This window comes from Scyliorhinus torazame, chromosome 4 (genome assembly GCF_047496885.1).
Source record: "Scyliorhinus torazame isolate Kashiwa2021f chromosome 4, sScyTor2.1, whole genome shotgun sequence".
NCBI classification, from domain to species: Eukaryota; Metazoa; Chordata; class Chondrichthyes; order Carcharhiniformes; family Scyliorhinidae; genus Scyliorhinus; species Scyliorhinus torazame.
In genome coordinates this window covers 373,428,209-373,449,438 of record NC_092710.1, presented here as the reverse complement: position 1 = coordinate 373,449,438, position 21,230 = coordinate 373,428,209, and the positions used below count along the sequence as shown (strand labels likewise).

At 47.1% G+C, this 21,230-nt stretch overlaps 1 protein-coding gene across 4 annotated transcripts in view; it reads left to right on the top strand.

The window, feature by feature from the left end:
• The window catches only part of LOC140411248 (phosphofurin acidic cluster sorting protein 1-like), a 911,105-nt gene that overhangs the window by 738,595 nt on the left and 151,280 nt on the right, over positions 1 to 21,230 (top strand). The window lies entirely within an intron of this gene.

Below are 21,230 nucleotides of genomic sequence, written 5' to 3'. Positions count from 1 at the left end.
AATGGGAGAGTTAGTGATCTAGAGGGAGGTGTTTCAATGGGAGAGTTAGTGATCTAGAGGGAGGGGTTTCAATGGGAGTTAGTGATCTAGAGGGAGGGGTTTCAATGGGAGAGTTAGTGATCTAGAGGGAGGGGCTTCAATGGGAATTAGTGATTTAGAGGGAGTGGTTTCAATGGGAGTTAGTTATCTAGAAGGAGGGGTTTCAATGGGAGAGTTAGTGATCGAGAGGGAGGGGTTTCAATGGGAGTTAGTGATGTAGAGGGAGGGGTTTCAATGGGAGTTAGTGATCTAGAGAGAGGGGTTTCAATGGGAGTTAGTGATCTAGAGGGAGGGGTTTCAATGGGAGTTAGTGATCGAGCGAGAGGGGTTACAATGGAAGTTAGTGATCTAGAGGGAGGGGTTTCAATGGGAGTTAGTGATCGAGAGGGAGAGGTTTCAGTGGGAGAGTTAGTGATCTAGAGAGAGGGGTTTCAATGGGAGTTAGTGATCGAGAGGGAGGGGTTTCAATGGAAGTTAGTGATCTAGAGGGAGGGGTTTCAGTGGGAGTTAGTGATCTAGAGGGAGGGGTTTCAGTGGGAGAGTTTGTGATATGGAGAAAGGGGTTTCAATGGGAGTTAGTGATTTAGAGGGAGTGGTTTCAATGGGAGATAGTTATCTAGAAGGAGGAGTTTCAATTGGAGAGTTTGTGATCTATAGGGAGGGGTTTCATTGGGAGTTAGTGATCTAGAGGGAGGGGTTTCAATGGGAGTTAGTGATCGAGAGGGAGGGGTTTCAATGGGAGTTAGTGATCTAGAGGGAGGGGTTTCAATGAGAGTTAGTGATCTAGAGATAGGGGTTTCAATGGGAGTTAGTGATCGAGAGGGAGGGGTTTCAATGGGAGTTAGTGATCTAGAGGGAGGGGTTTCAATGGGAGTTAGTGATCGAGAGAGAGGGGTTTCAATGGGAATTAGTGATCGAGAGGGAGGGGTTTAAATTGGAGAGTTAGTGATCTAGAGGGAGTGGTTTCAATGGGAGAGTTAGTGATCTAGAGGGAGGTGTTTCATTGGGAGAGTTAGTGATCTAGAGGGAGTGGTTTCAATGGGAGTTAGTGATATAGAGGGAGGGGTTTCAGTGGGAAAATTAGTGATATGGAGAAAGGGGTTTCAATGGGAGTTAGTGATCTAGAGGGAGGGGTTTCAATGGGGGAGTTAGTGATCTAGAGGGAGGGGTTTCAATGGGAGTTGGTGATCTAGAGGGAGGGGTTGCAATGGGAGTTAGAGATCGAGAGGGAGGGGTTTCAATGGGAGTTAGTGATATAGAGGGAGGGGTTTCAATGGGAGTTGGTGATCTAGAGGGAGGGGTTTCAATGGGAGTTAGTGATCTAGAGAGAGGGGTTTCAATGGGGGAGTTAGTGATCTAGAGGGAGGGGTTTCAATGGGAGTTGGTGATCTAGAGGGAGGGGTTGCAATGGGAGTTAGAGATCTAGAGGGAGGGGTTTCAATGGCAGTTAGTGATATAGAGGGAGGGGTTTCAATGGGAGTTGGTGATCTAGAGGGAGGGGTTTCAATGGGAGTTAGTAATCTAGAGAGAAGGGTTTCAATGGGAATTAGTGATCGAGAGGGAGGGGTTTAAATTGGAGAGTTAGTGATCTAGAGGGAGTGGTTTCAATGGGAGAGTTAGTGATCTAGAGGGAGGTGTTTCATTGGGAGAGTTAGTGATCTAGAGGGAGTGGTTTCAATGGGAGTTAGTGATATAGAGGGAGGGGTTTCAATGGGAGTTGGTGATCTAGAGGGAGGGGTTTCAATGGGAGTTAGTGATCTAGAGAGAAGGGTTTCAATGGGAATTAGTGATCTAGAGGGAGGTGTTTAAATTGGAGAGTTAGTGATCTTGAGGGAAGGGTTTCAATGGGAGAGTTAGTGATCTAGAGGGAGGCGTTTCAATGGGAGTTAGTGATCTAGAGAGAGGGGTTTCAATGGAAGTTAGTGATCTAGAGGGAGGGGTTTCAGTGGGAGTTAGTGATCTAGAGGGAGGGGTTTCAGTGGGAGAGTTTGTGATATGGAGAAAGGGGTTTCAATGGGAGTTAGTGATTTAGAGGGAGTGGTTTCAATGGGAGATAGTTATCTAGAAGGAGGAGTTTCAATTGGAGAGTTTGTGATCTATAGGGAGGGGTTTCAATGGGAGTTAGTGATCTAGAGGGAGGGGTTTCAATGGGAGTTAGTGATCGAGAGGGAGGGGTTTCAATGGGAGTTAGTGATCTAGAGGGAGGGGTTTCAATGAGAGTTAGTGATCTAGAGATAGGGGTTTCAATGGGAGTTAGTGATCGAGAGGGAGGGGTTTCAATGGGAGTTAGTGATCTAGAGGGAGGGGTTTCAATGGGAGTTAGTGATCGAGAGAGAGGGGTTTCAATGGAAGTTAGTGATCTAGAGGGAGGGGTTTCAATGGGAGTTAGTGATCTAGAGGGAGAGGTTTCAATGGGAGTTAGTGATCTAGAGGGAGGGGTTTCAATGGGAAAGTTAGTGATCTAGAGGGAGAGGTTTCAGTGGGAATTAGTGATCTGGAGGGAGGGGTTTCAGTGGGAAAATTAGTGATATGGAGAAAGGGGTTTCAATGGGAGTTAGTGATCTAGAGGGAGGGGTTTCAATGGGGGAGTTAGTGATCTAGAGGGAGGGGTTTCAATGGGAGTTGGTGATCTAGAGGGAGGGGTTGCAATGGGAGTTAGAGATCGAGAGGGAGGGGTTTCAATGGGAGTTAGTGATATAGAGGGAGGGGTTTCAATGGGAGTTGGTGATATAGAGGGAGGGGTTTCAATGGGAGTTAGTGATCTAGAGAGAGGGGTTTCAATGGGGGAGTTAGTGATCTAGAGGGAGGGGTTTCAATGGGAGTTGGTGATCTAGAGGGAGGGGTTGCAATGGGAGTTAGAGATCTAGAGGGAGGGGTTTCAATGGCAGTTAGTGATATAGAGGGAGGGGTTTCAATGGGAGTTGGTGATCTAGAGGGAGGGGTTTCAATGGGAGTTAGTAATCTAGAGAGAAGGGTTTCAATGGGAATTAGTGATCGAGAGGGAGGGGTTTAAATTGGAGAGTTAGTGATCTAGAGGGAGTGGTTTCAATGGGAGAGTTAGTGATCTAGAGGGAGGTGTTTCATTGGGAGAGTTAGTGATCTAGAGGGAGTGGTTTCAATGGGAGTTAGTGATATAGAGGGAGGGGTTTCAGTGGGAAAATTAGTGATATGGAGAAAGGGGTTTCAATGGGAGTTAGTGATCTAGAGGGAGGGGTTTCAATGGGAGTTGGTGATCTAGAGGGAGGGGTTGCAATGGGAGTTAGAGATCGAGAGGGAGGGGTTTCAATGGGAGTTAGTGATATAGAGGGAGGGGTTTCAATGGGAGTTGGTGATCTAGAGGGAGGGGTTTCAATGGGAGTTAGTGATCTAGAGAGAGGGGTTTCAATGGGGGAGTTAGTGATCTAGAGGGAGGGGTTTCAATGGGAGTTGGTGATCTAGAGGGAGGGGTTGCAATGGGAGTTAGAGATCTAGAGGGAGGGGTTTCAATGGCAGTTAGTGATATAGAGGGAGGGGTTTCAATGGGAGTTGGTGATCTAGAGGGAGGGGTTTCAATGGGAGTTAGTAATCTAGAGAGAAGGGTTTCAATGGGAATTAGTGATCGAGAGGGAGGGGTTTAAATTGGAGAGTTAGTGATCTAGAGGGAGTGGTTTCAATGGGAGAGTTAGTGATCTAGAGGGAGGTGTTTCATTGGGAGAGTTAGTGATCTAGAGGGAGTGGTTTCAATGGGAGTTAGTGATATAGAGGGAGGGGTTTCAATGGGAGTTGGTGATCTAGAGGGAGGGGTTTCAATGGGAGTTAGTGATCTAGAGAGAAGGGTTTCAATGGGAATTAGTGATCTAGAGGGAGGTGTTTAAATTGGAGAGTTAGTGATCTTGAGGGAAGGGTGTCAATGGGAGAGTTAGTGATCTAGAGGGAGGCGTTTCAATGGGAGTTAGTGATCTAGAGAGAGGGGTTTCAATGGGAGTTAGTGATCTAGAGGGAGGGGTTTCAATGGGAGAGTTAGTGATCTAGAGGGAGGGGCTTCAATGGGAATTAGTGATCTAGAGGGAGGGGTTTCAATGGGAGAGTTAGTGATCTAGAGGGAGGGGCTTCAATGGGAATTAGTGATCTAGAGGGAGGGGTCTCAATGGGAGAGTTAGTGATCTAGAGGGAGGTGTTTCAATGGGAGAGTTAGTGATCTAGAGGGAGGTGTTTCAATGGAAGTTAGTGATCTAGAGGGAGGGGTTTCAATGGGAGTTAGTGATCTAGAGGGAGGGGTTTCAATGGGAGAGTTAGTGATCTAGAGGGAGGGGCTTCAATGGGAATTAGTGATCTAGAGGGAGGGGTTTCAATGGGAGAGTTAGTGATCTAGAGGGAGGGGTTTCAATGGGAGTTAGTGATCTAGAGGGAGGGGTTTCAATGGGAGAGTTAGTGATCTAGAGGGAGGGGCTTCAATGGGAATTAGTGATTTAGAGGGAGTGGTTTCAATGGGAGTTAGTGATCGAGCGAGAGGGGTTACAATGGAAGTTAGTGATCTAGAGGGAGGGGTTTCAATGGGAGTTAGTGATCGAGAGGGAGAGGTTTCAGTGGGAGAGTTAGTGATCTAGAGGGAGGGGTTTCAATGGGAGTTAGTGATCGAGAGGGAGAGGTTTCAGTGGGAGAGTTAGTGATCTAGAGGGAGGGGTTTCAATGGGAGTTAGTGATCGAGAGGGAGGGGTTTCAATGGAAGTTAGTGATCTAGAGGGAGGGGTTTCAGTGGCAGTTAGTGATCTAGAGGGAGGGGTTTCAGTGGGAGAGTTTGTGATATGGAGAAAGGGGTTTCAATGGGAGTTAGTGATTTAGAGGGAGTGGTTTCAATGGGAGATAGTTATCTAGAAGGAGGAGTTTGAATGGGAGAGTTTGTGATCTATAGGGAGGGGTTTCAATGGGAGTTAGTGATCTAGAGGGAGGGGTTTCAATGGGAGTTAGTGATCGAGAGGGAGGGGTTTCAATGGGAGTTAGTGATCTAGAGGGAGGGGTTTCAATGAGAGTTAGTGATCTAGAGATAGGGGTTTCAATGGGAGTTAGTGATCTAGAGGGAGGGGTTTCAATGGGAGTTAGTGATCGAGAGAGAGGGGTTTCAATGGAAGTTAGTGATCTAGAGGGAGGGGTTTCAATGGGAGTTAGTGATCTAGAGGGAGAGGTTTCAGTGGGAATTAGTGATCTGGAGGGAGGGGTTTCAGTGGGAAAATTAGTGATATGGAGAAAGGGGTTTCAATGGGAGTTAGTGATCTAGAGGGAGGGGTTTCAATGGGAATTAGTGATCTAGAGGGAGGGGTTTAAATTGGAGAGTTAGTGATCTTGAGGGAGGGGTTTCAATGTGAGAGTTAGTGATCTAGAGGGAGGTGTTTCATTGGGAGAGTTAGTGATCTAGAGGGAGTGGTTTCAATGGGAGTTAGTGATCTAGAGGGAGTGGTTTCAATGGGAGTTAGTGATCTGGAGGGAGGGGTTTGAATGGGAGCGTTAGTGATCTAGAGAGAGGGGTTTCAATGGGAGTTAGTGATCTAGAGGGAGGAGTTTCAATGGGAATTAGTGATTTAGAGGGAGTGGTTTCAATGGGAGTTAGTTATCTAGAAGGAGGGGTTTCAATGGGAGAGTTAGTGATCGAGAGGGAGGGGTTTCAATGGAAGTTAGTGATCTAGAGGGAGGAGTTTCAATGGGAGTTAGTGATCTAGAGAGAGGGGTTTCAATGGGAGTTAGTGATCTAGAGGGAGGGGTTTCAATGGGAGTTAGTGATCGAGCGAGAGGGGTTACAATGGAAGTTAGTGATCTAGAGGGAGGTGTTTCAGTGGGAGTTAGTGATCTAGAGGGAGAGGTTTCAGTGGGAGAGTTAGTGATCTAGAGAGAGGGGTTTCAATGGGAGTTAGTGATCGAGAGGGAGGTGTTTCAATGGAAGTTAGTGATCTAGAGGGAGGGGTTTCAGTGGGAGTTAGTGATCTAGACGGAGGGGTTTCAGTGGGAGAGTTAGTGATATGGAGAAAGGGGATTCAATGGGAGTTAGTGATCTAGAGGGAGGGGTTTCAATGGGAGAGTTAGTGATCTAGAGGGAGGGGTTTCAATGGAAGTTAGTGATCTAGAGAGAGGGGTTTCAATGGGAGAGTTAGTGATCTAGAGGGAGGGGTTTCAATGGGAGTTAGTGATATAGAGGGAGGTGTTTCAATGGGAGTTGGTGATCTAGAGGGAGGGGTTGCAATGGAAGTTAGTGATCTAGACGGAGGGGTTTCAGTGGGAGAGTTAGTGATATAGAGGGAGGGGTTTCAATGGGAGTTCGTGATCTAGAGGGAGGGGTTTCAATGGGAGTTAGTGATCTAGAGAGAGGGGTTTCAATGGGAATTAGTGATCTAGAGGGAGGGGTTTAAATTGGAGAGTTAGTGATCTTGAGGGAAGGGTTTCAATGGGAGAGTTAGTGATCTATAGAGAGGGGTTTCAATGGGAGTTAGTGATCTAGAGGGAGGGGTTTCAATGGGAGTTAGTGATCTAGAGGGAGAGGTTTCAGTGGGAGAGTTAGTGATCTAGAGAGAGGGGTTTCAATGGGAGTTAGTGATCGAGAGGGAGGGGTTTCAATGGAAGTTAGTGATCTAGAGGGAGGGGTTTCAGTGGGAGTTAGTGATCTAGAGGGAGGGGTTTCAGTGGGAGAGTTAGTGATATGGAGAAAGGGGTTTCAATGGGAGTTAGTGATTTAGAGGGAGTGGTTTCAATGGGAGATAGTTATCTAGAAGGAGGGGTTTCAATGGGAGAGTTTGTGATCTATAGGGAGGGGATTCAATGGGAGTTGGTGATCGAGAGGGAGGGGTTTCAATGAGAGTTAGTGATCTAGAGATAGGGGTTTCAATGGGAGTTAGTGATCTCGAGGGAGGGGTTTCAATGGGAGTTAGTGATCGAGAGAGAGGGGTTTCAATGGGAGTTAGTGATCTAGAGGGAGAGGTTTCAGTGGGAGTTAGTGATCTGGAGGGAGGGGTTTCAGTGGGAGAATTAGTGATATGGAGAAAGGGGTTTCAATGGGAGTTAGTGATCTAGAGGGAGGTGTTTCAATGGTGGAGTTAGTGATCTAGAGGGAGGGGTTTCAATGGGAGTTGGTGATCGAGAGGGAGGGGTTGCAATGGGAGTTAGAGATTTAGAGGGAGGGGTTTCAATGGGAGTTAGTGATCGAGCGAGAGGGGTTACAATGGAAGTTAGTGATCTAGAGGGAGGGGTTTCAATGGGAGTTAGTGATCTAGAGGGAGGGGTTTCAATGGGAGTTAGTGATCTAGAGGGAGGGGTTTCAGTGGGAGAGTTAGTGATCTAGAGGGAGGGGTTTCAATGGGAGTTAGTGATCTAGAGGGAGGGGTTTCAGTGGGAGAGTTAGTGATCTAGAGAGAGGGGTTTCAATGGGAGTTAGTGATCGAGAGGGAGGGGTTTCAATGGAAGTTAGTGATCTAGAGGGAGGGGTTTCAATGGGAGTTAGTGATCTAGAGGGAGGGGTTTCAGTGGGAGAGTTAGTGATCTAGAGAGAGGGGTTTCAATGGGAGTTAGTGATCGAGAGGGAGGGGTTTCAATGGAAGTTAGTGATCTAGAGGGAGGGGTTTCAATGGGAGTTAGTGATCTAGAGGGAGGGGTTTCAGTGGGAGAGTTAGTGATCTAGAGGGAGGGGTTTCAATGGGAGAGTTAGTGATATGGAGAAAGGGGTTTCAATGGGAGTTAGTGATCTAGAGGGAGGGGTTTCAATGGAAGTTAGTGATCTAGAGGGAGGGGTTTCAATGGGAGTTAGTGATCTAGAGGGAGGGGTTTCAATGGAAGTTACTGATCTAGAGGGAGGGGTTTCAATGGAAGTTAGTGATCTAGAGGGAGGGGTTTCAATGGGAGTTAGTGATCTAGAGGGAGGGGTTTCAGTGGGAGTTAGTGATCTAGAGGGAGGGGTTTCAGTGGGAGAGTTAGTGATATGGAGAAAGGGGTTTCAATGGGAGTTAGTGATTTAGAGGGAGGGGTTTCAATGGGAGATAGTTATCGAGAAGGAGGGGTTTCAATGGGAGAGTTTGTGATCTATAGGGAGGGGTTTCAATGGGAGTTAGTGATCTAGAGGGAGGGGTTTCAATGGGAGTTAGTGATCGAGAGGGAGGGGTTCAATGGGAGTTAGTGATCTAGAGGGAGGGGTTTCAATGAGAGTTAGTGATCTAGAGATAGGGGTTTCAATGGGAGTTAGTGATCTAGAGGGAGGGGTTTCAATGGGAGTTAGTGATCTAGAGAGAGGGGTTTCAATGGAAGTTAGTGATCTAGAGGGAGGGGTTTCAATGGGAGTTAGTGATCTAGAGGGAGAGGTTTCAGTGGGAGTTAGTGATCTGGAGGGAGGGGTTTCAGTGGGAGAATTAGTGATATGGAGAAAGGGGTTTCAATGGGAGTTAGTGATCTAGAGGGAGGGGTTTCAATGGGGGAGTTAGTGATCTAGAGGGAGGGGTTTCAATGGGAGTTGGTGATCTCGAGGGAGGGGTTGCAATGGGAGTTAGAGATCTAGTGGGAGGGGTTTCAATGGGAGTTAGTGATATAGAGGGAGGGGTTTCAATGGGAGTTGGTGATCTAGAGGGAGGGGTTTCAATGGGAGTTAGTGATCTAGAGAGAGGGGTTTCAATGGGGGAGTTAGTGATCTAGAGGGAGGGGTTTCAATGGGAGTTGGTGATCTAGAGGGAGGGGTTGCAATGGGAGTTAGAGATCTAGAGGGAGGGGTTTCAATGGCAGTTAGTGATATAGAGGGAGGGGTTTCAATGGGAGTTGGTGATCTAGAGGGAGGGGTTTCAATGGGAGTTAGTGATCTAGAGAGAAGGGTTTCAATGGGAATTAGTGATCTAGAGGGAGGGGTTTAAATTGGAGAGTTAGTGATCTTGAGGGAGGGGTTTCAATGGGAGAGTTAGTGATCTAGAGGGAGGTGTTTCATTGGGAGAGTTAGTGATCTAGAGGGAGTGGTTTCAATGGGAGTTAGTGATCTAGAGGGAGTGGTTTCAATGGGAGTTAGTGATCTGGAGGGAGGGGTTTGAATGGGAGCGTTAGTGATCTAGAGAGAGGGGTTTCAATGGGAGTTAGTGATCTAGAGGGAGGAGTTTCAATGGGAATTAGTGATTTAGAGGGAGTGGTTTCAATGGGAGTTAGTTATCTAGAAGGAGGGGTTTCAATGGGAGAGTTAGTGATCGAGAGGGAGGGGTTTCAATGGAAGTTAGTGATCTAGAGGGAGGAGTTTCAATGGGAGTTAGTGATCTAGAGAGAGGGGTTTCAATGGGAGTTAGTGATCTAGAGGGAGGGGTTTCAATGGGAGTTAGTGATCGAGCGAGAGGGGTTACAATGGAAGTTAGTGATCTAGAGGGAGGTGTTTCAGTGGGAGTTAGTGATCTAGAGGGAGAGGTTTCAGTGGGAGAGTTAGTGATCTAGAGAGAGGGGTTTCAATGGGAGTTAGTGATCGAGAGGGAGGGGTTTCAATGGAAGTTAGTGATCTAGAGGGAGGGGTTTCAGTGGGAGTTAGTGATCTAGACGGAGGGTTTTCAGTGGGAGAGTTAGTGATATGGAGAAAGGGGTTTCAATGGGAGTTAGTGATCTAGAGGGAGGGGTTTCAATGGGAGAGTTAGTGATCTAGAGGGAGGGGTTTCAATGGAAGTTAGTGATCTAGAGAGAGGGGTTTCAATGGGAGTTAGTGATCTAGAGGGAGGAGTTTCAATGGGAGTTAGTGATTTAGAGGGAGTGGTTTCAATGGGAGATAGTTATCTAGAAGGAGGGGTTTCAATGGGAGAGTTTGTGATCTATAGGGAGGGGTTTCAATGGGAGTTAGTGATCGAGAGGGAGGGGTTTCAATGGGAGAGTTAGTGATCTAGATGGAGTGGTTTCAATGGGAGTTAGTGATCTGGAGGGAGGGGTTTGAATGGGAGCGTTAGTGATCTAGAGAGAGGGGTTTCAATGGGAGTTAGTGATCTAGAGGGAGGAGTTTCAATGGGAATTAGTGATTTAGAGGGAGTGGTTTCAATGGGAGTTAGTTATCTAGAAGGAGGGGTTTCAATGGGAGAGTTAGTGATCGAGAGGGAGGGGTTTCAATGGGAGTTAGTGATCTAGAGGGAGGGGTTTCAATGGGAGTTAGTGATCTAGAGAGAGGGGTTTCAATGGGAGTTAGTGATCTAGAGGGAGGGGTTTCAATGGGAGTTAGTGATCGAGCGAGAGGGGTTACAATGGAAGTTAGTGATCTAGAGGGAGGTGTTTCAATGGGAGTTAGTGATCTAGAGGGAGGTGTTTCAATGGGAGTTAGTGATCTAGAGGGAGAGGTTTCAGTTGGAGAGTTAGTGATCTAGAGAGAGGGGTTTCGATGGGAGTTAGTGATCTAGAGGGAGGGGTTTCAGTGGGAGTTAGTGATCTAGAGGGAAGGGTTTCAGTGGGAGTTGGTGATCTAGAGGGAGGGGTTTCAATGGGAGTTAGTGATCTAGAGAGAGGGGTTTCAATGGGAATTAGTGATCTAGAGGGAGGGCTTTAAATTGGAGAGTTAGTGATCTTGAGGGAAGGGTTTCAATGGGAGAGTTAGTGATCTAGAGAGAGGGGTTTCAATGGCAGTTAGTGATCTAGAGGGAGTGGTCTCAATGGGAGAGTTAGTGATCTAGAGGGAGGTGTTTCAATGGGAGAGTTAGTGATCTAGAGGGAGGGGTTTCAATGGGAGTTAGTGATATAGAGGGAGGTGTTTCAATGGGAGTTGGTGATCTAGAGGGAGGGGTTGCAATGGAAGTTAGTGATCTAGACGGAGGGGTTTCAATGGCAGTTAGTGATATAGAGGGAGGGGTTTCAATGGGAGTTGGTGATCTAGAGGGAGGGGTTTCAATGGGAGTTAGTGATCTAGAGAGAGGGGTTTCAATGGGAATTAGTGATCTAGAGGGAGGGGTTTAAATTGGAGAGTTAGTGATCTTGAGGGAAGGGTTTCAATGGGAGAGTTAGTGATCTATAGAGAGGGGTTTCAATGGGAGTTAGTGATCTAGAGGGAGTGGTCTCAATGGGAGAGTTAGTGATCTAGAGGGAGGTGTTTCAATGGGAGAGTTAGTGATCTAGAGTGAGGGGTTTCAATGGGAGTTAGTGATCTAGAGGGAGGGGTTTCAATGGGAGATTTAGTGATCTAGAGGGAGGGGTTTCAATGGGAATTAGTGATTTAGAGGGAGTGGTTTCAATGGGAGTTAGTGATCTAGAGGGAGGGGTTTCAATGGGAGTTAGTGATCGAGCGAGAGGGGTTACAATGGAAGTTAGTGATCTAGAGGGAGGGGTTTCAATGGGAGTTAGTGATCTAGAGGGAGAGGTTTCAGTGGGAGAGTTAGTGATCTAGAGAGAGGGGTTTCAATGGGAGTTAGTGATCGAGAGGGAGGGGTTTCAATGGAAGTTAGTGATCTAGAGGGAGGGGTTTCAGTGGGAGTTAGTGATCTAGAGGGAGGGGTTTCAGTGGGAGAGTTAGTGATATGGAGAAAGGGGTTTCAATGGGAGTTAGTGATTTAGAGGGAGGGGTTTCAATGGGAGATAGTTATCTAGAAGGAGGGGTTTCAATGGGAGAGTTTGTGATCTATAGGGAGGGGATTCAATGGGAGTTAGTGACCTAGAGGGAGGGGTTTCAATGGGAGTTGGTGATCGAGAGGGAGTGGTTTCATTGGGAGTTAGTGATCTAGAGGGAGGGGTTTCAATGGGAGTTAGTGATCTAGAGATAGGGGTTTCAATGGGAGTTCGTGATCTCGAGGGAGGGGTTTCAATGGGAGTTAGTGATCTAGAGGGAGAGGTTTCAGTGGGAGTTAGTGATCTGGAGGGAGGGGTTTCAGTGGGAGAATTAGTGATATGGAGAAAGGGGTTTCAATGGGAGTTAGTGATCTAGAGGGAGGGGTTTCAATGGTGGAGTTAGTGATCTAGAGGGAGGGGTTTCAATGGGAGTTGGTGATCTAGAGGGAGGGGTTGCAATGGGAGTTAGAGATCTAGAGGGAGGGGTTTCAATGGGAGTTAGTGATATAGAGGGAGGGGTTTCAATGGGAGTTGGTGATCTAGAGGGAGGGGTTTCAATGGGAGTTAGTGATCTAGAGAGAGGGGTTTCAATGGGGGAGTTAGTGATCTAGAGGGAGGGGTTTCAATGGGAGTTGGTGATCTAGAGGGAGGGGTTGCAATGAGAGTTAGACATCTAGAGGGAGGGGTTTCAATGGGGGAGTTAGTGATCTAGAGGGAGTGGTTTCAATGGGAGTTAGTGATCTGGAGGGAGGGGTTTGAATGGGAGCGTTAGTGATCTAGAGAGAGGGGTTTCAATGGGAGTTAGTGATCTAGAGGGAGGAGTTTCAATGGGAATTAGTGATTTAGAGGGAGTGGTTTCAATGGGAGTTAGTTATCTAGAAGGAGGGGTTTCAATGGGAGAGTTAGTGATCGAGAGGGAGGGGTTTCAATGGGAGTTAGTGATCTAGAGGGAGGGGTTTCAATGGGAGTTAGTGATCTAGAGAGAGGGGTTTCAATGGGAGTTAGTGATCTAGAGGGAGGGGTTTCAATGGGAGTTAGTGATCGAGCGAGAGGGGTTTCAATGGAAGTTAGTGATCTAGAGGGAGGGGTTTCAGTGGGAGTTAGTGATCTAGAGGGAGGGGTTTCAGTGAGAGAGTTAGTGATATGGAGAAAGGGGTTTCAATGGGAGTTAGTGATCTAGAGGGAGGGGTTTCAATGGGAGTTAGTGATCTAGAGAGAGGGGTTTCAATGGGAGTTAGTGATCTAGAGGGAGGGGTTTCAATGGGAGTTAGTGATCGAGCGAGAGGGGTTACAATGGAAGTTAGTGATCTAGAGGGAGGTGTTTCAATGGGAGTTAGTGATCTAGAGGGAGGTGTTTCAATGGGAGTTAGTGATCTAGAGGGAGAGGTTTCAGTTGGAGAGTTAGTGATCTAGAGAGAGGGGTTTCAATGGGAGTTAGTGATCTAGAGGGAGGGGTTTCAGTGGGAGTTAGTGATCTAGAGGGAAGGGTTTCAATGGGAGTTAGTGATATAGAGGGAGGTGTTTCAATGGGAGTTGGTGATCTAGAGGGAGGGGTTGCAATGGAAGTTAGTGATCTAGACGGAGGGGTTTCAATGGCAGTTAGTGATATAGAGGGAGGGGTTTCAATGGGAGTTGGTGATCTAGAGGGAGGGGTTTCAATGGGAGTTAGTGATCTAGAGAGAGGGGTTTCAATGGGAATTAGTGATCTAGAGGGAGGGGTTTAAATTGGAGAGTTAGTGATCTTGAGGGAAGGGTTTCAATGGGAGAGTTAGTGATCTATAGAGAGGGGTTTCAATGGGAGTTAGTGATCTAGAGGGAGGGGTTTCAATGGGAATTAGTGATCTAGAGGGAGGGGTTTCAATGGGAGTTAGTGATCTAGAGGGAGGGGTTTCAATGGGAGATTTAGTGATCTAGAGGGAGGGGTTTCAATGGGAATTAGTGATTTAGAGGGAGTGGTTTCAATGGGAGTTAGTGATCTAGAGGGAGGGGTTTCAATGGGAGTTAGTGATCGAGCGAGAGGGGTTACAATGGAAGTTAGTGATCTAGAGGGAGGGGTTTCAATGGGAGTTAGTGATCTAGAGGGAGAGGTTTCAGTGGGAGAGTTAGTGATCTAGAGAGAGGGGTTTCAATGGGAGTTAGTGATCGAGAGGGAGGGGTTTCAATGGAAGTTAGTGATCTAGAGGGAGGGGTTTCAGTGGGAGTTAGTGATCTAGAGGGAGGGGTTTCAGTGGGAGAGTTAGTGATATGGAGAAAGGGGTTTCAATGGGAGTTAGTGATTTAGAGGGAGGGGTTTCAATGGGAGATAGTTATCGAGAAGGAGGGGTTTCAATGGGAGAGTTTGTGATCTATAGGGAGGGGTTTCAATGGGAGTTAGTGATCTAGAGGGAGGGGTTTCAATGGGAGATAGTTATCTAGAAGGAGGGGTTTCAATGGGAGAGTTTGTGATCTATAGGGAGGGGATTCAATGGGAGTTAGTGATCTAGAGGGAGGGGTTTCAATGGGAGTTGGTGATCGAGAGGGAGTGGTTTCAATGGGAGTTAGTGATCTAGAGGGAGGGGTTTCAATGGGAGTTAGTGATCTAGAGAGAGGGGTTTCAATGAGAGTTAGTGATCGAGTGGGAGGGCTTTCAATGGGAGTTAGTGATCTAGAGGGAGGGGTTTCAATGGAAGAGTTAGTGATCGAGAGGGAGGGGTTTCAATGAGAGTTTGTGATCTATAGGGAGGGGTTTCAATGGGAGTTAGTGATCTAGAGGGAGAGGTTTCAGTGGGAGTTAGTGATCTGGAGGGAGGGGTTTCAGTGGGAGAATTAGTGATATGGAGAAAGGGGTTTCAATGGGAGTTAGTGATCTAGAGGGAGGGGTTTCAATGGTGGAGTTAGTGATCTAGAGGGAGGGGTTTCAATGGGAGTTGGTGATCTAGAGGGAGGGGTTGCAATGGGAGTTAGAGATCTAGAGGGAGGGGTTTCAATGGGAGTTAGTGATATAGAGGGAGGGGTTTCAATGGGAGTTGGTGATCTAGAGGGAGGGGTTTCAATGGGAGTTAGTGATCTAGAGAGAGGGTTTTCAATGGGGGAGTTAGTGATCTAGAGGGAGGGGTTTCAATGGGAGTTGGTGATCTAGAGGGAGGGGTTGCAATGAGAGTTAGACATCTAGAGGGAGGGGTTTCAATGGCAGTTACTGATATAGAGGGAGGGGTTTCAATGGGAGTTGGTGATCTAGAGGGAGGGGTTTCAATGGGAGTTAGTAATCTAGAGAGAAGGGTTTCAATGGGAATTAGTGATCTAGAGGAGGGGTTTAAATTGGAGAGTTAGTGATCTAGAGGGAGTGGTTTCAATGGGAGAGTTAGTGATCTAGAGGGAGGTGTTTCATTGGGAGAGTTAGTGATCTAGAGGGAGTGGTTTCAATGGGAGTTAGTGATCTGGAGGGAGGGGTTTGAATGGGAGCGTTAGTGATCTAGAGAGAGGGGTTTCAATGGGAGTTAGTGATCTAGAGGGAGGAGTTTCAATGGGAATTAGTGATTTAGAGGGAGTGGTTTCAATGGGAGTTAGTTATCTAGAAGGAGGGGTTTCAATGGGAGAGTTAGTGATCGAGAGGGAGGGGTTTCAATGGGAGTTAGTGATCTAGAGGGAGGGGTTTCAATGGGAGTTAGTGATCTAGAGAGAGGGGTTTCAATGGGAGTTAGTGATCTCGAGGGAGGGGTTTCAATGGGAGTTAGTGATCGAGCGAGAGGGGTTTCAATGGAAGTTAGTGATCTAGAGGGAGGGGTTTCAGTGGGAGTTAGTGATCTAGAGGGAGGGGTTTCAGTGAGAGAGTTAGTGATATGGAGAAAGGGGTTTCAATGGGAGTTAGTGATCTAGAGGGAGGGGTTTCAATGGAAGTTAGTGATCTAGAGAGAGGGGTTTCAATGGGAGTTAGTGATCTAGAAGGAGGGGTTTCAATGGGAGAGTTTGTGATCTATAGGGAGGGGTTTCAATGCGAGTTAGTGATCTAGAGGGAGGGGTTTCAATGGGAGTTAGTGATCGAGAGGGAGGGGTTTCAATGGGAGTTAGTGATCTAGAGGGAGGGGTTTCAATGGGAGTTAGTGATCGAGAGAGAGGGATTTCAATGTGAGAGTTAGTGATCTAGAGGGAGGGGTTTCAATGGGAGAGTTAGTGATCTAGAGGGAGGGGTTTCAATGGGAGTTAGTGATATAGAGGGAGGTGTTTCAATGGGAGTTGGTGATCTAGAGGGAGGGGTTGCAATGGAAGTTAGTGATCTAGAGGGAGGGGTTTCAATGGCAGTTAGTGATATAGAGGGAGGGGTTTCAATGGGAGTTGGTGATCTGGAGGGAGGGGTTTCAATGGGAGTTAGTGATCTAGAGAGAGGGGTTTCAATGGGAATTAGTGATCTAGAGGGAGGTGTTTAAATTGGAGAGTTAGTGATCTTGAGGGAAGGGTTTCAATGGGAGTTAGTGATCTAGAGAGAGGGGTTTCAATGGGAGTTAGTGATCTAGAGGGAGTGGTCTCAATGGGAGAGTTAGTGATCTAGAGGGAGGTGTTTCAATGGGAGAGTTAGTGATCTAGAGGGAGGGGTTTCAATGGGAGTTAGTGATCTAGAGGGAGGGGTTTCAATGGGAGAGTTAGTGATCTAGAGGGAGGGGCTTCAATGGGAATTAGTGATTTAGAGGGAGTGGTTTCAATGGGAGTTAGTTATCTAGAAGGAGGGGTTTCAATGGGAGAGTTAGTGATCGAGAGGGAGGGGTTTCAATGGGAGTTAGTGATGTAGAGGGAGGGGTTTCAATGGGAGTTAGTGATCTAGAGAGAGGGGTTTCAATGGGAGTTAGTGATCTAGAGGGAGGGGTTTCAATGGGAGTTAGTGATCGAGCGAGAGGGGTTACAATGGAAGTTAGTGATCTAGAGGGAGGGGTTTCAATGGGAGTTAGTGATCGAGAGGGAGAGGTTTCAGTGGGAGAGTTAGTGATCTAGAGAGAGGGGTTTCAATGGGAGTTAGTGATCGAGAGGGAGGGGTTTCAATGGAAGTTAGTGATCTAGAGGGAGGGGTTTCAGTGGGAGTTAGTGATCTAGAGGGAGGGGTTTCAGTGGGAGAGTTTGTGATATGGAGAAAGGGGTTTCAATGGGAGTTAGTGATTTAGAGGGAGTGATTTCAATGGGAGATAGTTATCTAGAAGGAGGAGTTTCAATTGGAGAGTTTGTGATCTATAGGGAGGGGTTTCAATGGGAGTTAGTGATCTAGAGGGAGGGGTTTCAATGGGAGTTAGTGATCGAGAGGAAGGGGTTTCAATGGGAGTTAGTGATCTAGAGGGAGGGGTTTCAATGAGAGTTAGTGATCTAGAGATAGGGGTTTCAATGGGAGTTAGTGATCGAGAGGGAGGGGTTTCAATGGGAGTTAGTGATCTAGAGGGAGGGGTTTCAATGGGAGTTAGTGATCGAGAGAGAGGGGTTTCAATGGAAGTTAGTGATCTAGAGGGAGGGGTTTCAATGGGAGTTAGTGATCTAGAGGGAGAGGTTTCAATGGGAGTTAGTGATCTAGAGGGAGGGGTTTCAATGGGAAAGTTAGTGATCTAGAGGGAGAGGTTTCAGTGGGAATTAGTGATCTGGAGGGAGGGGTTTCAGTGGGAAAATTAGTGATATGGAGAAAGGGGTTTCAATGGGAGTTAGTGATCTAGAGGGAGGGGTTTCAATGGGGGAGTTAGTGATCTAGAGGGAGGGGTTTCAATGGGAGTTGGTGATCTAGAGGGAGGGGTTGCAATGGGAGTTAGAGATCGAGAGGGAGGGGTTTCAATGGGAGTTAGTGATATAGAGGGAGGGGTTTCAATGGGAGTTGGTGATATAGAGGGAGGGGTTTCAATGGGAGTTAGTGATCTAGAGAGAGGGGTTTCAATGGGGGAGTTAGTGATCTAGAGGGAGGGGTTTCAATGGGAGTTGGTGATCTAGAGGGAGGGGTTGCAATGGGAGTTAGAGATCTAGAGGGAGGGGTTTCAATGGCAGTTAGTGATATAGAGGGAGGGGTTTCAATGGGAGTTGGTGATCTAGAGGGAGGGGTTTCAATGGGAGTTAGTAATCTAGAGAGAAGGGTTTCAATGGGAATTAGTGATCGAGAGGGAGGGGTTTAAATTGGAGAGTTAGTGATCTAGAGGGAGTGGTTTCAATGGGAGAGTTAGTGATCTAGAGGGAGGTGTTTCATTGGGAGAGTTAGTGATCTAGAGGGAGTGGTTTCAATAGGAGTTAGTGATATAGAGGGAGGGGTTTCAATGGGAGTTGGTGATCTAGAGGGAGGGGTTTCAATGGGAGTTAGTGATCTAGAGAGAAGGGTTTCAATGGGAATTAGTGATCTAGAGGGAGGTGTTTAAATTGGAGAGTTAGTGATCTTGAGGGAAGGGTTTCAATGGGAGAGTTAGTGATCTAGAGGGAGGCGTTTCAATGGGAGTTAGTGATCTAGAGAGAGGGGTTTCAATGGGAGTTAGTGATCTAGAGGGAGGGGTTTCAATGGGAGAGTTAGTGATCTAGAGGGAGGGGCTTCAATGGGAATTAGTGATCTAGAGGGAGGGGTTTCAATGGGAGAGTTAGTGATCTAGAGGGAGGGGCTTCAATGGGAATTAGTGATCTAGAGGGAGGGGTCTCAATGGGAGAGTTAGTGATCTAGAGGGAGGTGTTTCAATGGGAGAGTTAGTGATCTAGAGGGAGGTGTTTCAATGGAAGTTAGTGATCTAGAGGGAGGGGTTTCAATGGGAGTTAGTGATCTAGAGGGAGGGGTTTCAATGGGAGAGTTAGTGATCTAGAGGGAGGGGCTTCAATGGGAATTAGTGATCTAGAGGGAGGGGTTTCAATGGGAGAGTTAGTGATCTAGAGGGAGGGGTTTCAATGGGAGTTAGTGATCTAGAGGGAGGGGTTTCAATGGGAGAGTTAGTGATCTAGAGGGAGGGGCTTCAATGGGAATTAGTGATTTAGAGGGAGTGGTTTCAATGGGAGTTAGTGATCGAGCGAGAGGGGTTACAATGGAAGTTAGTGATCTAGAGGGAGGGGTTTCAATGGGAGTTAGTGATCGAGAGGGAGAGGTTTCAGTGGGAGAGTTAGTGATCTAGAGGGAGGGGTTTCAATGGGAGTTAGTGATCGAGAGGGAGAGGTTTCAGTGGGAGAGTTAGTGATCTAGAGGGAGGGGTTTCAATGGGAGTTAGTGATCGAGAGGGAGGGGTTTCAATGGAAGTTAGTGATCTAGAGGGAGGGGTTTCAGTGGGAGTTAGTGATCTAGAGGGAGGGGTTTCAGTGGGAGAGTTTGTGATATGGAGAAAGGGGTTTCAATGGGAGTTAGTGATTTAGAGGGAGTGGTTTCAATGGGAGATAGTTATCTAGAAGGAGGAGTTTGAATGGGAGAGTTTGTGATCTATAGGGAGGGGTTTCAATGGGAGTTAGTGATCTAGAGGGAGGGGTTTCAATGGGAGTTAGTGATCGAGAGGGAGGGGTTTCAATGGGAGTTAGTGATCTAGAGGGAGGGGTTTCAATGAGAGTTAGTGATCTAGAGATAGGGGTTTCAATGGGAGTTAGTGATCTAGAGGGAGGGGTTTCAATGGGAGTTAGTGATCGAGAGAGAGGGGTTTCAATGGAAGTTAGTGATCTAGAGGGAGGGGTTTCAATGGGAGTTAGTGATCTAGAGGGAGAGGTTTCAGTGGGAATTAGTGATCTGGAGGGAGGGGTTTCAGTGGGAAAATTAGTGATATGGAGAAAGGGGTTTCAATGGGAGTTAGTGATCTAGAGGGAGGGGTTTCAATGGGGGAGTTAGTGATCTAGAGGGAGGGGTTTCAATGGGAGTTGGTGATCTAGAGGGAGGGGTTGCAATGGGAGTTAGAGATCGAGAGGGAGGGGTTTCAATGGGAGTTAGTGATATAGAGGGAGGGGTTTCAATGGGAGTTGGTGATCTAGAGGGAGGGGTTTCAATGGGAGTTAGTGATCTAGAGAGAGGGGTTTCAATGGGAGTTAGTGATCTAGAGGGAGGGGTTTCAATGGGAGAGTTAGTGATCTAGAGGGAGGGGCTTCAATGGGAATTAGTGATCGAGAGGGAGTGGTTTCAATGGGAGTTAGTTATCTAGAAGGAGGGGTTTCAATGGGAGAGTTAGTGATCGAGAGGGAGGGGTTTCAATGGGAGTTAGTGATCTAGAGGGAGGGGTTTCAATGGGAGTTAGTGATCTAGAGAGAGGGGTTTCAATGGGAGTTAGTGATCTAGAGGGAGGGGTTTCAATGGGAGTTAGTGATCGAGCGAGAGGGGTTACAATGGAAGTTAGTGATCTAGAGGGAGGGGTTTCAATGGGAGTTAGTGATCGAGAGGGAGAGGTTTCAGTGGGAGAGTTAGTGATCTAGAGAGAGGGGTTTCAATGGGAGTTAGTGATCGAGAGGGAGGGGTTTCAATGGAAGTTAGTGATCTAGAGGGAGGGGTTTCAGTGGGAGTTAGTGATCTAGAGGGAGGGGTTTCAGTGGGAGAGTTTGTGATATGGAGAAAGGGGTTTCAATGGGAGTTAGTGATTTAGAGGGAGTGGTTTCAATGGGAGTTAGAGATCTAGAGGGAGGGGTTTCAATGGCAGTTAGTGATATAGAGGGAGGGGTTTCAATGGGAGTTGGTGATCTAGAGGGAGGGGTTTCAATGGGAGTTAGTAATCTAGAGAGAAGGGTTTCAATGGGAATTAGTGATCGAGAGGGAGGGGTTTAAATTGGAGAGTTAGTGATCTAGAGGGAGTGGTTTCAATGGGAGAGTTAGTGATCTAGAGGGAGGTGTTTCATTGGGAGAGTTAGTGATCTAGAGGGAGTGGTTTCAATGGGAGTTAGTGATATAGAGGGAGGGGTTTCAATGGGAGTTGGTGATCTAGAGGGAGGGGTTTCAATGGGAGTTAGTGATCTAGAGAGAGGGGTTTCAATGGGAATTAGTGATCTAGAGGGAGGTGTTTAAATTGGAGAGTTCGTGATCTGGAGGGAAGGGTTTCAATGGGAGAGTTAGTGATCTAGAGAGAGGGGTTTCAATGGGAGTTAGTGATCTAGAGGGAGTGGTCTCAATGGGAGAGTTAGTGATCTAGAGGGAGGTGTTTCAATGGGAGAGTTAGTGATCTAGAGGGAGGGGTTTCAATGGGAGTTAGTGATCTAGAGGGAGGGGTTTCAATGGGAGAGTTAGTGATCTATAGGGAGGGGCTTCAATGGGAATTAGTGATTTAGAGGGAGTGGTTTCAATGGGAGTTAGTGATCGAGCGAGAGGGGTTACAATGGAAGTTAGTGATCTAGAGGGAGGGGTTTCAATGGGAGTTAGTGATCGAGAGGGAGAGGTTTCAGTGGGAGAGTTAGTGATCTAGAGAGAGGGGTTTCAATGGGAGTTAGTGATCGAGAGGGAGGGGTTTCAATGGAAGTTAGTGATCTAGAGGGAGGTGTTTCAGTGGGAGAGTTTGTGATATGGAGAAAGGGGTTTCAATGGGAGTTAGTGATTTAGAGGGAGTGGTTTCAATGGGAGATAGTTATCTAGAAGGAGGAGTTTCAATGGGAGAGTTTGTGATCTATAGGGAGGGGTTTCAATGGGAGTTAGTGATCTAGAGGGAGGGGTTTCAATGGGAGTTAGTGATCGAGAGGGAGGGGTTTCAATGGGAGTTAGTGATTTAGAGGGAGGGGTTTCAATGAGAGTTAGTGATCTAGAGGGAGGGGTTTCAATGAGAGTTAGTGATCTAGAGGGAGGGGTTTCA